This window comes from Portunus trituberculatus, chromosome 41 (genome assembly GCF_017591435.1).
Source record: "Portunus trituberculatus isolate SZX2019 chromosome 41, ASM1759143v1, whole genome shotgun sequence".
Taxonomy (NCBI): Eukaryota; Metazoa; Arthropoda; class Malacostraca; order Decapoda; family Portunidae; genus Portunus; species Portunus trituberculatus.
This window is the reverse complement of record NC_059295.1, coordinates 28,299,552-28,313,227: the sequence shown is the minus strand read 5'-3', so window position 1 is coordinate 28,313,227 and position 13,676 is coordinate 28,299,552. Positions and strand designations below refer to the sequence as shown.

The window sequence follows — 13,676 nt, the reverse complement described above, 5'->3', positions numbered from 1 at the left end:
TTGGCTTACAGAATCCCCGATATACCTTACCTTTTAATCCCTTCGATAGTGTGACGCTTTTTCATCTTGATTTTTGAGTGTGATTAGACTATCTTATTTGCATTAAAAAGGGTCTATCAAAGTCAGAAGATTAATGTCCACAGTCTTCAATATTTCAAACCCCACATAGGTTTCTGAAGGTATGTGAAATCACCAAATAGAAATCAGAATGAATATGAAAGTGCGTCAAGGGGTTAATGTGGTGTAGTGTGATGGTCCAAGTCGATGAGCAGGTTTTTAGTCTCGAATCAATAATGGGTCTTGATTAAAAGAAGACCAGAGATATTTCTAAATGGGCATAAGTGAAAATAGGTAGATAGATATCCTTTATGCAGTGAATACTAAGTGTTGGTGTGGTGGCTTCTTACGGTATTCCTTACTTTCTTTTATTCTGATGTCCATAAAAGATGTATCTGTTAATATTCACGTCCCTTTTAAATATGCCCATATTCTTAAGTTATTTATTTGCTCTTTCATAAATAATATTTTCAAGAGCCACAGAGATGATAACTAAGGACTTTATTCTTGTTTTTTCAATAGTGCAGAAACCTTGCTAAGCCATAAATAAATCTATAAAAAAAACACCCTTGATGAATCATGACAACATCCCAGTAGCCATCACTTGAGTCTTTTACATGTAGGTAGCGATGACAAGACACCGAAATGTTTAAAGATACTAATCTGAATGAAAAAGTTTAGTGTGTAACCCATGCTTGACGGAATGATGGACATGTATATAGACAGAAAGACTGCCAGACATATACTTTGGTAGCCATTTCACGTCCCCTAATTCTCTCCAGCAACTGACAAAAAAGGGAAACTTAAAAGGGAATACAATAGATATTCAACTAACTGGGAGACAGAGAGACTGAAAAGTAAACGACAGGCACTTTAGTACACAAATTCCAAGTCTTTTTATCCTTTCATGAGCACGAGGAAGAAGGACCATGTTGCTGTAGGGGTGAAGATGAAAAGTACACCGAACAACTGGGAGGAGGAAGTGTTTGAGATGATAGCGAGGGAGCTAAATGGATGGAGAAAAACGAGATACTGAAATTTTAAGATCGGGGTAGTCAGAGAAGTTGGCACGAGAGAAATTATATTAAAAAATTGTTGAGAGCTATATTCCTGCGGAGGTGTGAAGCCTGGATGCTGACATTTAAATGGAAAAGAGGAAGTTTAAGAGCAGGTTGGGCTCAGATATGTAGTAAGAGAGATGGGCTGGCTAGTTTGCTGATATTCAAGAAAGAAAATGTTTAAAACTGTGTACTTGTGAAGATATAAAGCCTGGATGCTGACAAATAGAGAAGAGGAAGATTTAGAGAACTTTGAGCTGAGGGAAAAAAAAAAGCAGAGTTTGGATATGCGTACTTTGTGGAGATATAAAGCGTGAGTGTTGCAGAGTAAGTGAACGATTAGAGTACTTAAATGAGTTAGGCGGTGTGTACAGAAAGGTGTTCAATAAATGACTTAAAAAAAATGGGATGAAAAAAATCAGTTTCTGTAATTTTATACAGGAAAGAAAATTTAGTACTATAGATAAGAAGAATATAGATTAAAAAGTAGATGCTGATTGAAAGATATGGGACTGAGTGGCTTAGACTGAGTGGCTTATTAAGAGGAAAAATTGACGTACCGAGATTATGGTGGAAATACTAAAAAAAAAAAATAAAAAAAAAATCTTGGAATGAAATGTAAATAGAATGACGCAGGATGCAGGGTGAAAGGATGAAGAGAAGAGAAAGAGGAAGAGGAGGAGGAGGAGGTGGAAGAGGAGGAGGAGGAGGAGGAGGAGGAGTAGGAGTAGGAGGAGGTGGACGATGAAGAAGAAGGGAAAGGAAAGGAGGCAAGTCGTCGTCCTTCCTTCCCTCCGTGGCCTCCAGGCGTTATTTGGGCGGTGCGAGTAAAACAATAATTATGCGCCGTATCGAGGTAATTGCTCTAATTAACGCTGATCTCCCCCCGAGAGTTTATCGTAATGACCACTCCGTCCACACCGCCGCCGCCTCGTGCTGTTTGTTTGTTTGTACGACTTCCTCTCTCTCTCTCTCTCTCTCTCTCTCTCTCTCTCTCTCTCTCTCTCTCTCTCTCTCTCTCTCTCTCTCTCTCTGCATGTTTTTGTTGCCTTATTGCTTGTTTATTAACATGCGGAAAGAGACTAATTGCTTGGCCTGCCTGGATTTAGTTAAAATTTCTTGCTTCTTCTAAATTTAGTGCATGTTCGATGCGGTCGTGGTGGTGGTGGTGCAGCAGTGGCTGGAAATAGTGGTGGTGCGACGGTGGTGTTGCCAGAATCAAACGCAAGACCAAAAGAGGCAACGTAATTACGTCCAAACATTATAGCGAGCGTGCTGGCTGGCTGACTCTGTGGCGGCGGGCTAGACAGGTGATGCAGGACGCCCCGCGCTGCACAAAGGAGCACCAGCAGCTTAAGGCATATATATAAAGGTGGCGGTGGCGGCTGCGGCAGCAGCAGCGGTGGAGGCGTTTGCACCAAGAAGTGCTCACCAATAAGAGGAGAAACATTAGGGCGAGAACACCCAGGCGGCGACACCGTTATGTGGATTTATGTTGACCTTTAATTCAGGCATTTGCTGAGGACAGAGCGGCGGTGTGAGTGTCTCGGTGGCGCCCCGCTGAGTCGGGCACTTGCTTTGTCAGGCCCGAGTGGTTTATTATCCTGGCGTGATTGTTCCTGATCGCAGTCCCGCGAGGCGGTGCACTGGCCTGGCCGCGCCGCGGTAGCAACTCAGCCTATTTACCAAATGTTCTCAGGTTTCATAATCTTGACAGCGTGACAGAATTTGTCTTCGGTGACGACTCTCAGCTAACTCGCACTTATTGTATCGCTTGCAGCTTCTCTTGTTGAGAATCCCGACCGTTGCTGCAGCCGTCACGCTCTACAGAGAGACATTAACCGATGCTGTGACTCACGCTTGACGTTCGGCCGCCAGACGCGCCATAAGTCACTTTGCCTGTGACAGCCTGTGGCTTATCAGCCGAGAGATGGATCCTAAATTTAGTTATGTTTGAGTTTTGCTTCATCCTCTTGGAGGCCACGCGGAGGACGCGGTGCGTGGCGACGTGTTTATATGTCAAGCTACACCAATGCACCATTGTGCACCAAGGAATTTCATTGTTACAAATAATACATATATATGTTTAGGTGTGTATATATTATGCTCGTGCGTGTGTATCTGAAAGTGTGTGTGTGTGTGTGTGTGTGTGTGTGTGTGTGTGTGTGTGTGTGTGTGGGTGTGTGGGTGAGTTGATGGGTGTGGCTGTGTGTGTGGGTGAGTGGATGGGAATGTGGGTGGGTGGAAGTGGCTTCGTCAGGCACAATAACGGATGGGACAGAAGGGTGGCTGGGTCCCATAAGGCAGCGAGAGGGAGGTGTCAGTGCAGCGGCAGGTGGGGAGGAGAGATAGTAGAGTTTGCAGTCAGAACATGATAGATATTGATGCAGTGCAGTGACTCATGGCGAATACTAGGAGGCACTGTTTTTTTTTTTTTTTTTTTTAAGCAGCGGGACTTATGATGGCAGATGAAAATGAAGAAGAGGGGAAAGAGAAAGAAGTAGAGCAGGGGAAGGAGGAGGGTAGGCAGATACAAAAGAAATGGAATGAAACTGCATAGGAACAGCAGTCGGAAGTAAAGGGGCGAGGAACACTTGGTTTCCACCAGATGGTAGGGCGGTGCGTGTGTGCTGCAGTGTGAGGGTTAGTAGCAGGTGGATGTTAAGACCCTTCTCATAGTCACTGGATTCACAACATTCTTCCTCCCAGTGACTGAGTGGATATAACCTTACCTTTAAGTATGACAGTCTTGCGTCTAGAGAAAAAGGATGAGTTGAAGTAGGTCTGTGTCTGTAGGGTTTGCTAGCAACCGCGTCAGTATAGTTTCTCTAAAGTATAGTAAATAGAATTGTTTCTATCTCTGGATGGTTGAAAGGCCAACGTGATTATAGTATTGCTCTCTCTCTCTCTCTCTCTCTCTCTCTCTCTCTCTCTCTCTCTCTCTCTCTATCTATCTATCTATCTATTTATCTATCTATCCATCTCATACACACAGAGGAAGAGAGAGAGAGAGAGAGAGAGAGAGAGAGAGAGAGAGAGAGAGAGAGAGAGAGAGCGAAAAGCAAAGAAAGGTAGACGGGAGAAACGAGAGGCAGATAGATAGTTATAGGCATCATTTCCTCCTCGACAAACGCGTACTTTTTTTCCCCGCGGCAGGTCTGGATCAGTGGAGGTATCGTTTCTCTCTCAAGGCAACACAATTTTTCCCTGCAAACTGGATTACACTGATCAAAGCAACGCTCCCCAGATATAACTCGTGAGTTTTCCCTGCAGCAAGCAGTTTACATGCAAATAGAGAGATATTGAGAGCGGGAGGCCCTAAACACAGACCCAGATTGGCGGCGCTTCACAGAGGGCTTGGAGGTGAGACCCTGATGGCGGTGCAAACGATCGGCACAACACTGAAAACCCGCCCCGTGTGCCATCACTCGTGCCCCCCGCTGCCTGGTGATCACGCCGGCTAACTGCAGCACAGGCAGGTGGGTTACTTTCCCTGCACGGGCCAGACCAGCCTATACCAGTGCAGCTGCTGACCCCGCCTGTATCCCTCCACTGCCCTTGCTTTAATTGTCCCTCCAGGTGTTGGGTTGAGGAGTTCAGGTGCGGGGGTGATGCTTGCCTCTATGTTGCCTGGTGCGCTGCCACGATTGTTAGGTGAGAGGTACCTTTTTTTTTAAGATATGATTTATTTGTCTTATTCATCTGTTTATTTGTCTGTATGTTTGATGCCGCGTGGCTCTATGGTCACGTGATAAGACAAATAACGACACCCCTTAGCCTTGACTTTTTACGAAGTGGTCTTGTTTTTAGCGGCATAAGTTAATTAGTTTTAGTTTTTTTTTATTTATCGGCGTGTGAATGCGTGACGTGGGATGGGAGTGTACAGATTCTTCTTTATCCTTTTTCCAGGTTTAGACTTTACTGGTGAAATTTTTTTTTCTCACATTGATTAAGAACACCAGCACAAAGACTGACAGAAACGTTAACAGTACTGGAATCACTGAACTATTTATGTGTCTTTACAATAGATAGAGGAAAAAAAATGCTGTATATTTTTATCATAAAATGTAAAGTAACATCATACTCGAAAAAAAAGTAAAACCACAATTCTATGAAAGAAATGAGTTGATACGATAGAAGTAAAACTAACGCATGATCTAAATTTCATTCACGTTAAATCAGCTCTTACTCATCAAATGTTGTGGATTCTTGGGATGCTCAGACGACGTGCTTTGGAGGCGCCATCACCGCCGCCGCCGCCACCGCTTAGTGCGTGAAGAGACTCGCTAAGCCGCCTTGAAAATGGCTGGATAAAAGAAAAATATTACTGCAATTATGCAAAGAGGTGATGATGATAATCTTGGAATATACATGGAAAAGTCATACAGATAAAGACAGAGAGAGAGAGAGAGAGAGAGAGAGAGAGAGAGAGAGAGAGAGAGAGAGAGAGAGAGAGAGAGAATGAGTAAATGAGAAATATTAATCTGTCTATAACCATTTATATATCTCAACACATAAATAAACATATCGATCAAGTTTATTAGTGGACTGGTTGGCTGACTGACAGACAGGCATATAGACAGACAGATAAACAGCAAGCCACTTCAATACAAAGATCAATACAGACCCAGCAAACGTACACAAATAGATGTTTTCCTTCCCACAAGCTGACATGATAATGATTACCAGCGAATGAATGGATATATTTCTGGGAGTTACTCAGGTGGCCAAACATTTGCTCTGTAAACACGAGTCCGATGGAGATGTGGCTTAGTTTTCATGGAAGTATCAGCGCTTCTGACTGATTCATTACTTCAGGCAAGTTTTAGACCTCATAAAGCTACGTATTTTAGTTACAGGAAAGGAAAGGCATGATATAACGAGGGCGATGTGAACATAATCATTACGGTTAATTATCTAGATCAAACGAAGAGAAATATACATAAGTTAGAAAAATATCGATTCAATAAGGAAATAGAAAGTGGTTGTCTCTTAAATAAAGTGGTAGGTCAGTGCAATAGACTCAGTAATCAGGTCTTTAGTACGTATTTAAAAGCGAGGATCAAACTTGATGAAAGTCAGATTAAGAGAGAGAGAGAGAGAGAGAGAGAGAGAGAGAGAAAATGCAATTGGTTTTCAATTGAATAGAGTCAGTATTCAAGTCATCAGTAATGAGCTAACTGGGAGCTTTTAAAATGGAGATCAAACAGAATCATGGATACTGATGGGTCGTGGAAACAGCAAAGTATGTTTTATGCAGTGCAGACTTACTGGCTTCTTCTAATCTCTCTTATTTTCTTACGATCTGATGTCTATAAATTAGGATCAGCAACCCCCGATGATTAAAAAGTCCCTGGTTACAAGTAATACAAGCCGTGACCTTAATAAAATGCTGTAATGGTAGCCAGAGTAAACATTCAACTGCTGCCAAAGTACTGAATGTGTCACTTCCTCTCTATCCCCTGGGGAGTAGTCCAGCGTGTGAGGAGATGGAAGAATAACAAGAACAGATATCGGTTATTTATATATTCCTCCAGTTACGCCTCGTGCAAGAAAGGAATGTGACGACTTGCGATTTTTTTTTTTTTTTTTTACTTATTAATAGTACTAAGAACCTTATCAGAGTTATTTTTTTTTTTATCTTGGGGTAATTTTGTTACAACTCTCTCTCTCTCTCTCTCTCTCTCTCTCTCTCTCTCTCTCTCTCTCTCTCTCTCTCTCTCTCTCTCTCTCTCTCTCTCTCTCTCAAAACGTCTCTGAAACTATGAAAAAAAAAAGGTATTTACATAAAGTGGAGAGAGAGAGAGAGAGAGAGAGAGAGAGAGAGAGAGAGAGAGAGAGAGAGAGAGATGGAAGAAGGGAATTTGGGGAAAAGACACAAACAAACACACATAGACAGACCAGAAAGAGAAAGAAAAAGATCAAACAGACAGTAGCAGCAACAGCCATCCCTCTTCACCAGTCACAGAGTACACCAGATCTTTCACAGCCTTCCCACGCGCCACGACAAGAAGCAACGTCCGTCCCTAATCCCTAAATAAGGCGACGAGGAAGCGATAGCACGTTAGAATAAAGGCTGAAAAGGAACGTAAGTGAAGGTCTGGAAGAGTAGAGAGAGAGAATAAAGACGCAGTATATTTTTAACCTTGTTCCTCTCTTAGTGGCGTTTTGAGTACGAGGAGCCGCTAGGATAAAGAGGAAGAGTAGAAGGAATGAAAAGCAGTGTAGCGTACTCCTTACACTCCTTACCTTGCAAATGAGACACCTGTATAAGGAACGCAGTTGAGTGGGAGTAAAGAAGTGGTGTGCTACGGAGCATTTTACCTCCGCTAAGTTGCCTTAATGAGAGAGGAGAGATACTAGGTTCAGGTGGGAGATTACGGGATGATGAGATGGGGCCTGAAGGTTTACTGCGTTGGAAAGATTCAGTCGAGCGTCGTTGAGCGAGGGAAAAGACCGAGGGAGGGAATCTTGACAGTACAGTACCAGCTGGTTTGCCGAGGAATTTAGCTAGAGCAAGGTCTATTATAATGTGGTGTACGTTCTTGCTTGCTAGTTTAAGGGTCATGGAGTTTGTGTGTGTGTGTGTTTTCACTGTTTGATCTGCTGCAGTCTCTGACGAGACAGCCAGACGTTACCCTACGGAACGAGCTCAGAGCTCATTATTTCCGATCTTCGGATAGGCCTGAGACCAGGCACACACCACACACCGGGACAACAAGGTCACAACTCCTCGATTTACATCCCGTACCTACTCACTGCTAGGTGAACAGGGATTACACGTGAAAGGAGACACAACCAAATATCTCCACCCGGCCGGGGAATCGAACCCCGGTCCTCTGGCTTGTGAAGCCAGCTCTCTAACCACTGAGCTACCGGGCTGTGTGTGTGTGTGTGTGTGTGTGTGTGTGTGTGTGTGTGTGGGTGTGTAGAGGTACAGAATGACTGTGTTTCAAATAAGTGAATGAGTAAACGATGAATAGAAAAAAATTGTAGCTATGGAAAATGAAAGTTGTGCTGTATATGTTATTTGTTAGTAGTGCAGTGCTAATGATGTGTGTGTGTGTGTGTGTGTGTGTGTGTGTGTGTGTGTGTGTGTGTGTGTGTGTGTGTGTGCGTGTGTGTGCGTGTGTGTGTTTCTGTTAGAACTATTGGAATTCAAATAAATATATCGGGAAATATTCAATAGATTTAAAAACATAAAGTATAAGTATACACTCACACACACACACACACACACACACACACACACACACACACACACACACACACACACACACACACACACACACACACACACACACACACACACACACACACACACACACACACACACACACACACACACACACACACACACACACACACACACACACACACACACACACACACACGTTCACACCGTAAGATCACGTTCCCTGCGTATTGACTCGTAAGAACATATTTGCTTTCAACTTTTTCACTTTTTTTGCAGTATAATTTTTCAACCTTGGGTCTTTGGTCTCGCCCTTTGCCATTCCTCCTTAAGGTATTCCTCCGTTTATTGGACTTCCCCCTGTGTGCCTTTTGCCCTTCCTGCCCCACCCTGCCTTGCCCTGCTCAGTCACACTCCTCTCAACTCAACCTCGCTTCATCCCGCTCTAGCTCCCCTCAGGTACGCGTAGTCCCTCCCTCCGTTGCGGCCTTCACCGTCCGGAGCTTTCCCTAAGGTGAAAGACTCGTGTTTTTACCCAGTCAGGGAGGTCACGTGGCCTTATATGAGTGAACGCTGCGTGGGGTTCCTGCTCCTACTGCAACTTCTCTTCTCTCTCTCTCTCTCTCTCTCTCTCTCTCTCTCTCTCTCTCTCTCTGGGAATTCCTGCAGAAGAAATCATTTGTTAAGACTCACGATTTTTTTTTCTTGCACTCATTCTTTTCGTTTTATTATCTTATGGTATAAAAGTTGTAGGTTTCCATTGTGTAAAGTGGTGTTCCCTTGTTTCATACTAGATTTATTTCCATCTGCCTGTGACATTGGATGGTGAAGGAGATGATGCATACTTTTCGCACTGTCTGTTTACCTTTTCTTTTTCCAAGTAAGAAGTATCAGGACATCTGCACAGGTGAACTAACTGACAACAAAATCAAGACCCTTTTTCTACTCCTGGCGGGAAGATTAGCGACTGTTAACATTTCCTTCAATTTTAACCACACGCCAACTTATTGTACACATAAGAGAATGCACTTGTAATCTTCATAAGAGCAATTTGTGTACATTAATAGATTTAGAGAAAACATACTACAATTCTAATACTAGTCAATACACAATAGCAAAACATAGCTACAGTCTCCTCCATATCAATCAGCAAGAAAATATAATTGTAATCCCTTTTATATCAATTAGCATACAGTAAGAAAATGTAGTTATTACAATCCCCAATTCAATCAGTGCACAGTAAACATCTTCATCCACGCACGCTATCTCTTGCCAGACACCCTCACGTCACGCCTGGAGTCCCTGAACACACTATCATTGCCTGCAGCGGCCTCAGACCTCACGATCCCCTGACACTTAACCTCCACTGCAGTATTCATAACTGGCGGTGACTTTGTTCCTGCCTCCCCTGTGACACTCAGCGGCACCAGACACACACTGCACGTCTTCGGGAGCACCATCACGGAGCTGTGCCAGGCCTGATAGCCTCCCCACCACCACTACCACTGCCGCCACCACCACCGCCACCACATCAGGGATCCTCAATGGGGTCGTTTTACACTTTGTTGCTTCAACTTTGAGACTCCATCAGGCGAGCAGGGAATGAACGTGAGTGTCATGTCATTCCATATGGCTTGGCGGGAGCAATCTGCGTGTCTACGTGGCGTAGCGGAGATAAGGAGGGTGTGAAAACAAGGTGACAGTGACTAGTTTTATGAAGGAATCCACGCGTGTCCCTGGCGGATGACTCAGCAGGCAGGCAGGAGGCGTGGCGCGGCGGCCCGTCCCTCGTGCCAGCTTGGGTTTCACCTGATTAAACGTCTGCTGCACTTAGTTAGCTCTTGATTAAACAATGTGTTCATGAATGCTGTGTGTGTGTGTGTGTGTGTGTGTGTGTGAGAGAGAGAGAGAGAGAGAGAGAGAGAGAAACACCCACACCCGCTCCACTCCCTCACACACACACACACACACACACACACACACACACACACACACACACACACACACACACAGATGACAACAGCCATCAGCGCCCCACCAAGCGCCTCACACCCTCTACAGGACACCAGCAAGAATAACTTTCCTTGACATTCTCCGCGTTGTTTAGTTGGACGTGCGGGGCGGCGCCATCCACCGCTGCCCCTGTGCATGTGGGGGCGGCGGGGAGGCAGATGATCGCGGCGCCCCGAGGAGAGCACTGCAGGTGGCTGCCGGGCTGGCGGGCATTGATGAGGATAGCTGTTGGCAGTCAGGGGTGTGGGACGCGTGTTCGATCATTGCACGGTAAAAGGCGATGTTTGGGTGGACTGTCATACCTCGGGGGAGTCTTCGTGTGATATGAGAGCTTCACCAATGTGTTCCAAGGAAAACATTACAACTTTGGCCTTGCTTTCAGGCTGTTCTCTTAAGAAACTGGTAACTTTTCTGGGGTGTCCTTTATCTATTTATTTATATGTTTGGCTTGAAATTCTCTTCCATAAGAAATAGAATGTAAAAAAAAATGTACTAGCATCTTATCTTCGTAATATCTTCCTCATTTTGTTTTTCATTATTCTACTAATTCTACGCCTCTTTCATCAACTTTACTTTTTTTTTACTTTTTTTTACTCCTTTACTTTATTTCTTCTCATTCAGCATCACATCTTTTCCTTGTTTTACTTTTTATATCTTCCTTTACTTACATGGCTCTCTTCGTCCTCTTCCTCTTCCTCTATTTACTCATGTTTCTCGGTAGTGCCTTTCGTCCTCACTTGTATCAATTTATGAATGTGTTTTAAGATTCAGCGCAAGTTAGTCTGTTTTGAAGGTCTGAACACGTCATTCATCATCGTGTTTGAGAGTCAATTTCTGATAGCTAAGGAAATGTCATAATATAGAAGTGTGTGTGTGTGTGTGTGTGTGTGTGTGTGTGTGTGTGTGTGTGTGTGTGTGTGTGTGTGTGTGTGTATGACCACTCATAAACGTGCATAATTCTATAATTTTTCTTTTAGTATATTAGGTGAAAATACACACAAATACACACACATACACACACACACACACACACACACACACACACACACACACACACACACACACACACACACACACACACACACACACACACACACACACACATAGTTAGGTTAAGCATTTTAGTTCATTGTTTTAATGTCCCCCCCCTGTACATTTTCAGTGTAATTTTTTACATTGCCAAATTAATAAACCGTATTTTATTATTATTATTATTTACACACACACACACACACACACACACACACACACACACACACACACACACACACACACACACACGCACACATATTTGTTCTCTTCGTCGTTGTCCTCCTATTCTTCCTCCTCCTCCTCCTCCTCCTCCTTCTCCTCCTCCTCTTCTTCCTCCTCCTCCTCCTCCTCCTCCTCCTCCTCCTCCTCCTCCTCCTCCTTCTCCTCCTCCTCCACCTTTAATCCTCAAAACATTTCCTTTTCACCATGAACATCGATATTCCAATTGCCTTCGACTCTTTGACCATGTCCTTATGTCCCACACCCATGCCGTACCCATGTCCCACACCCATGTCCCACACCCTTGTCCGTGTCAGGTGGATTAAAATGGTTTTCTTTTTCTCCCCAGGTAAGTTCCTCCCGCGACACCTGAAATGCAAGAGCTAGTGACGAGACATCTTTCTTCCTTCCTTCATTGTAAGTTCGTCAGACAGTGTTGAGTAAAGTAAGTTGTTTTGTTATGATGATGTTGTTGATGATGGAATTTATTCATTTTTTTTGTATTATTATTGAGGCCGTCGTGGTACAGTGGAGCCATGCGTGCTTTGAGGTCCGAGGGGTCTCCATGCGCACGGGTTCAAATCCTGTCCACGGTCCGAGTGTAGGTTGGGCTTCCTCACTCGGGGCAACGGTTTCCTAGCGGGTGGGCTTTTGAGTACCCCCTTTAGCCCATGAATTCCCGTGAAAAGCCCACATGGTATAAATAGATTAAAAAAGAAAAAAAAGGAAAGTCGTCTGTTGCTGCAAGTTGGGTTTTCCTTTATAAGTTTCCGATTTTTTTTTTTTTTTCATATTACAGAATTACCTCTTTGTCTCTTTTTTTTCCTGTTTCTCTCTTTATTTTTTTCCATGTCTATCTTTATTAATCAAGAAGCTGTCTTGGCTCTATCTACTAACTTTTTTGTATTTTGTAGTGTTCTTAATCCCCTCTCTCTCTCTCTCTCTCTCTCTCTCTCTCTCTCTCTCTCTCTCTCTCTCTCTCTCTCTCTCTCTCTCTCCCCTCCCCCATGGTGCAAAAAAAACAGACAAATCAAACTGGGACATCGAACTCTCGTATCCTACATTTCAAGTCGTTTTCAAGGTGAATGGCTGAGAGCGTCGTGTGGCGTTGCGTTGAATCCCGGTGTTCTAGTGGGATCTGGTCTGCTGCCGGGTATGCAATATCGTATGTTCGTTATTTTTCTTTTTTTATCTTTCTGTTATATTTCTGTATTCTTTGTTCACTTTCTTTTGTTTCTTTTCTCCTTCGTTTATTATTTTTAAGATTTTTATGGGTTTTTTTCTCTCTCTCTCTCTCTCTCTCTCTCTCTCTCTCTCTCTCTCTCTCTCTCTCTCTCTCTCTCTCTCTCTCTCTCTCTCTCTCTCTCTCTCTCTCTCTCTCTCTCTCTCTTTCTCAAGATTTGTGCCAAGCGATAAAGTCGAGTTTTCAATATTTATGACTAGAGGAGGAAGGAAGGGAAGGAGGAAAGGAGGGATAGTGGTGGTGGTGGTAGTGGTGATGGTGGAGGTGGAGGTGGTGATGATAGTGATGGTGGCTATCCCTGTCTGTCCTTGTCCCCCGCGTCAACTCAACGCCTGTTTGTTCTCCTGAGCAATAGATCAGCGCGGCCAGAAGAGTAACGACGCTCCACAAAGGCTGCACTGATGGTCGTGATGGATGACACTAACGGAAGTCTTTCATTGTGTGTTATTTTAGACATCACGGGGAACAACGTGTGTTTGCTGCGCCACAATACCTCCGCGTGATCGCGTCCTCCATACATTGAAAAGTTTGATTTTGCGTCAATTGATAGTATCTGTATTATTATTATTGGTATATGTATTTACTTGTTTGTTTATTTTGATTGATAGGTATAATTTTTAGTTTTTTTTTTTCATCTTCGCGTCAATTAGAAATAATGTGTAATTTTCCGCTTAAGCTTGATAAAGATTTTTTTCTTTTTTATGGATTTTATTTTTTTGTGTCTATGTTAAGTACTCAAAAATTTCACAAGAGGAAGAAAAGGAAAGAATAATAGTACATTTTGTTGTTTTCAAACTTTTTAACGAAATGTTTTTTCACCTCAAGTAGGTTGAACAAGAGGAGAAAAAAGCAAAAAAAT

General features: G+C 43.5%; 1 protein-coding gene across 1 annotated transcript in view; it reads left to right on the top strand.

Moving 5' to 3' along the window:
• LOC123516703 overlaps positions 1-13,676 on the top strand; it is a 173,039-nt gene that overhangs the window by 123,299 nt on the left and 36,064 nt on the right.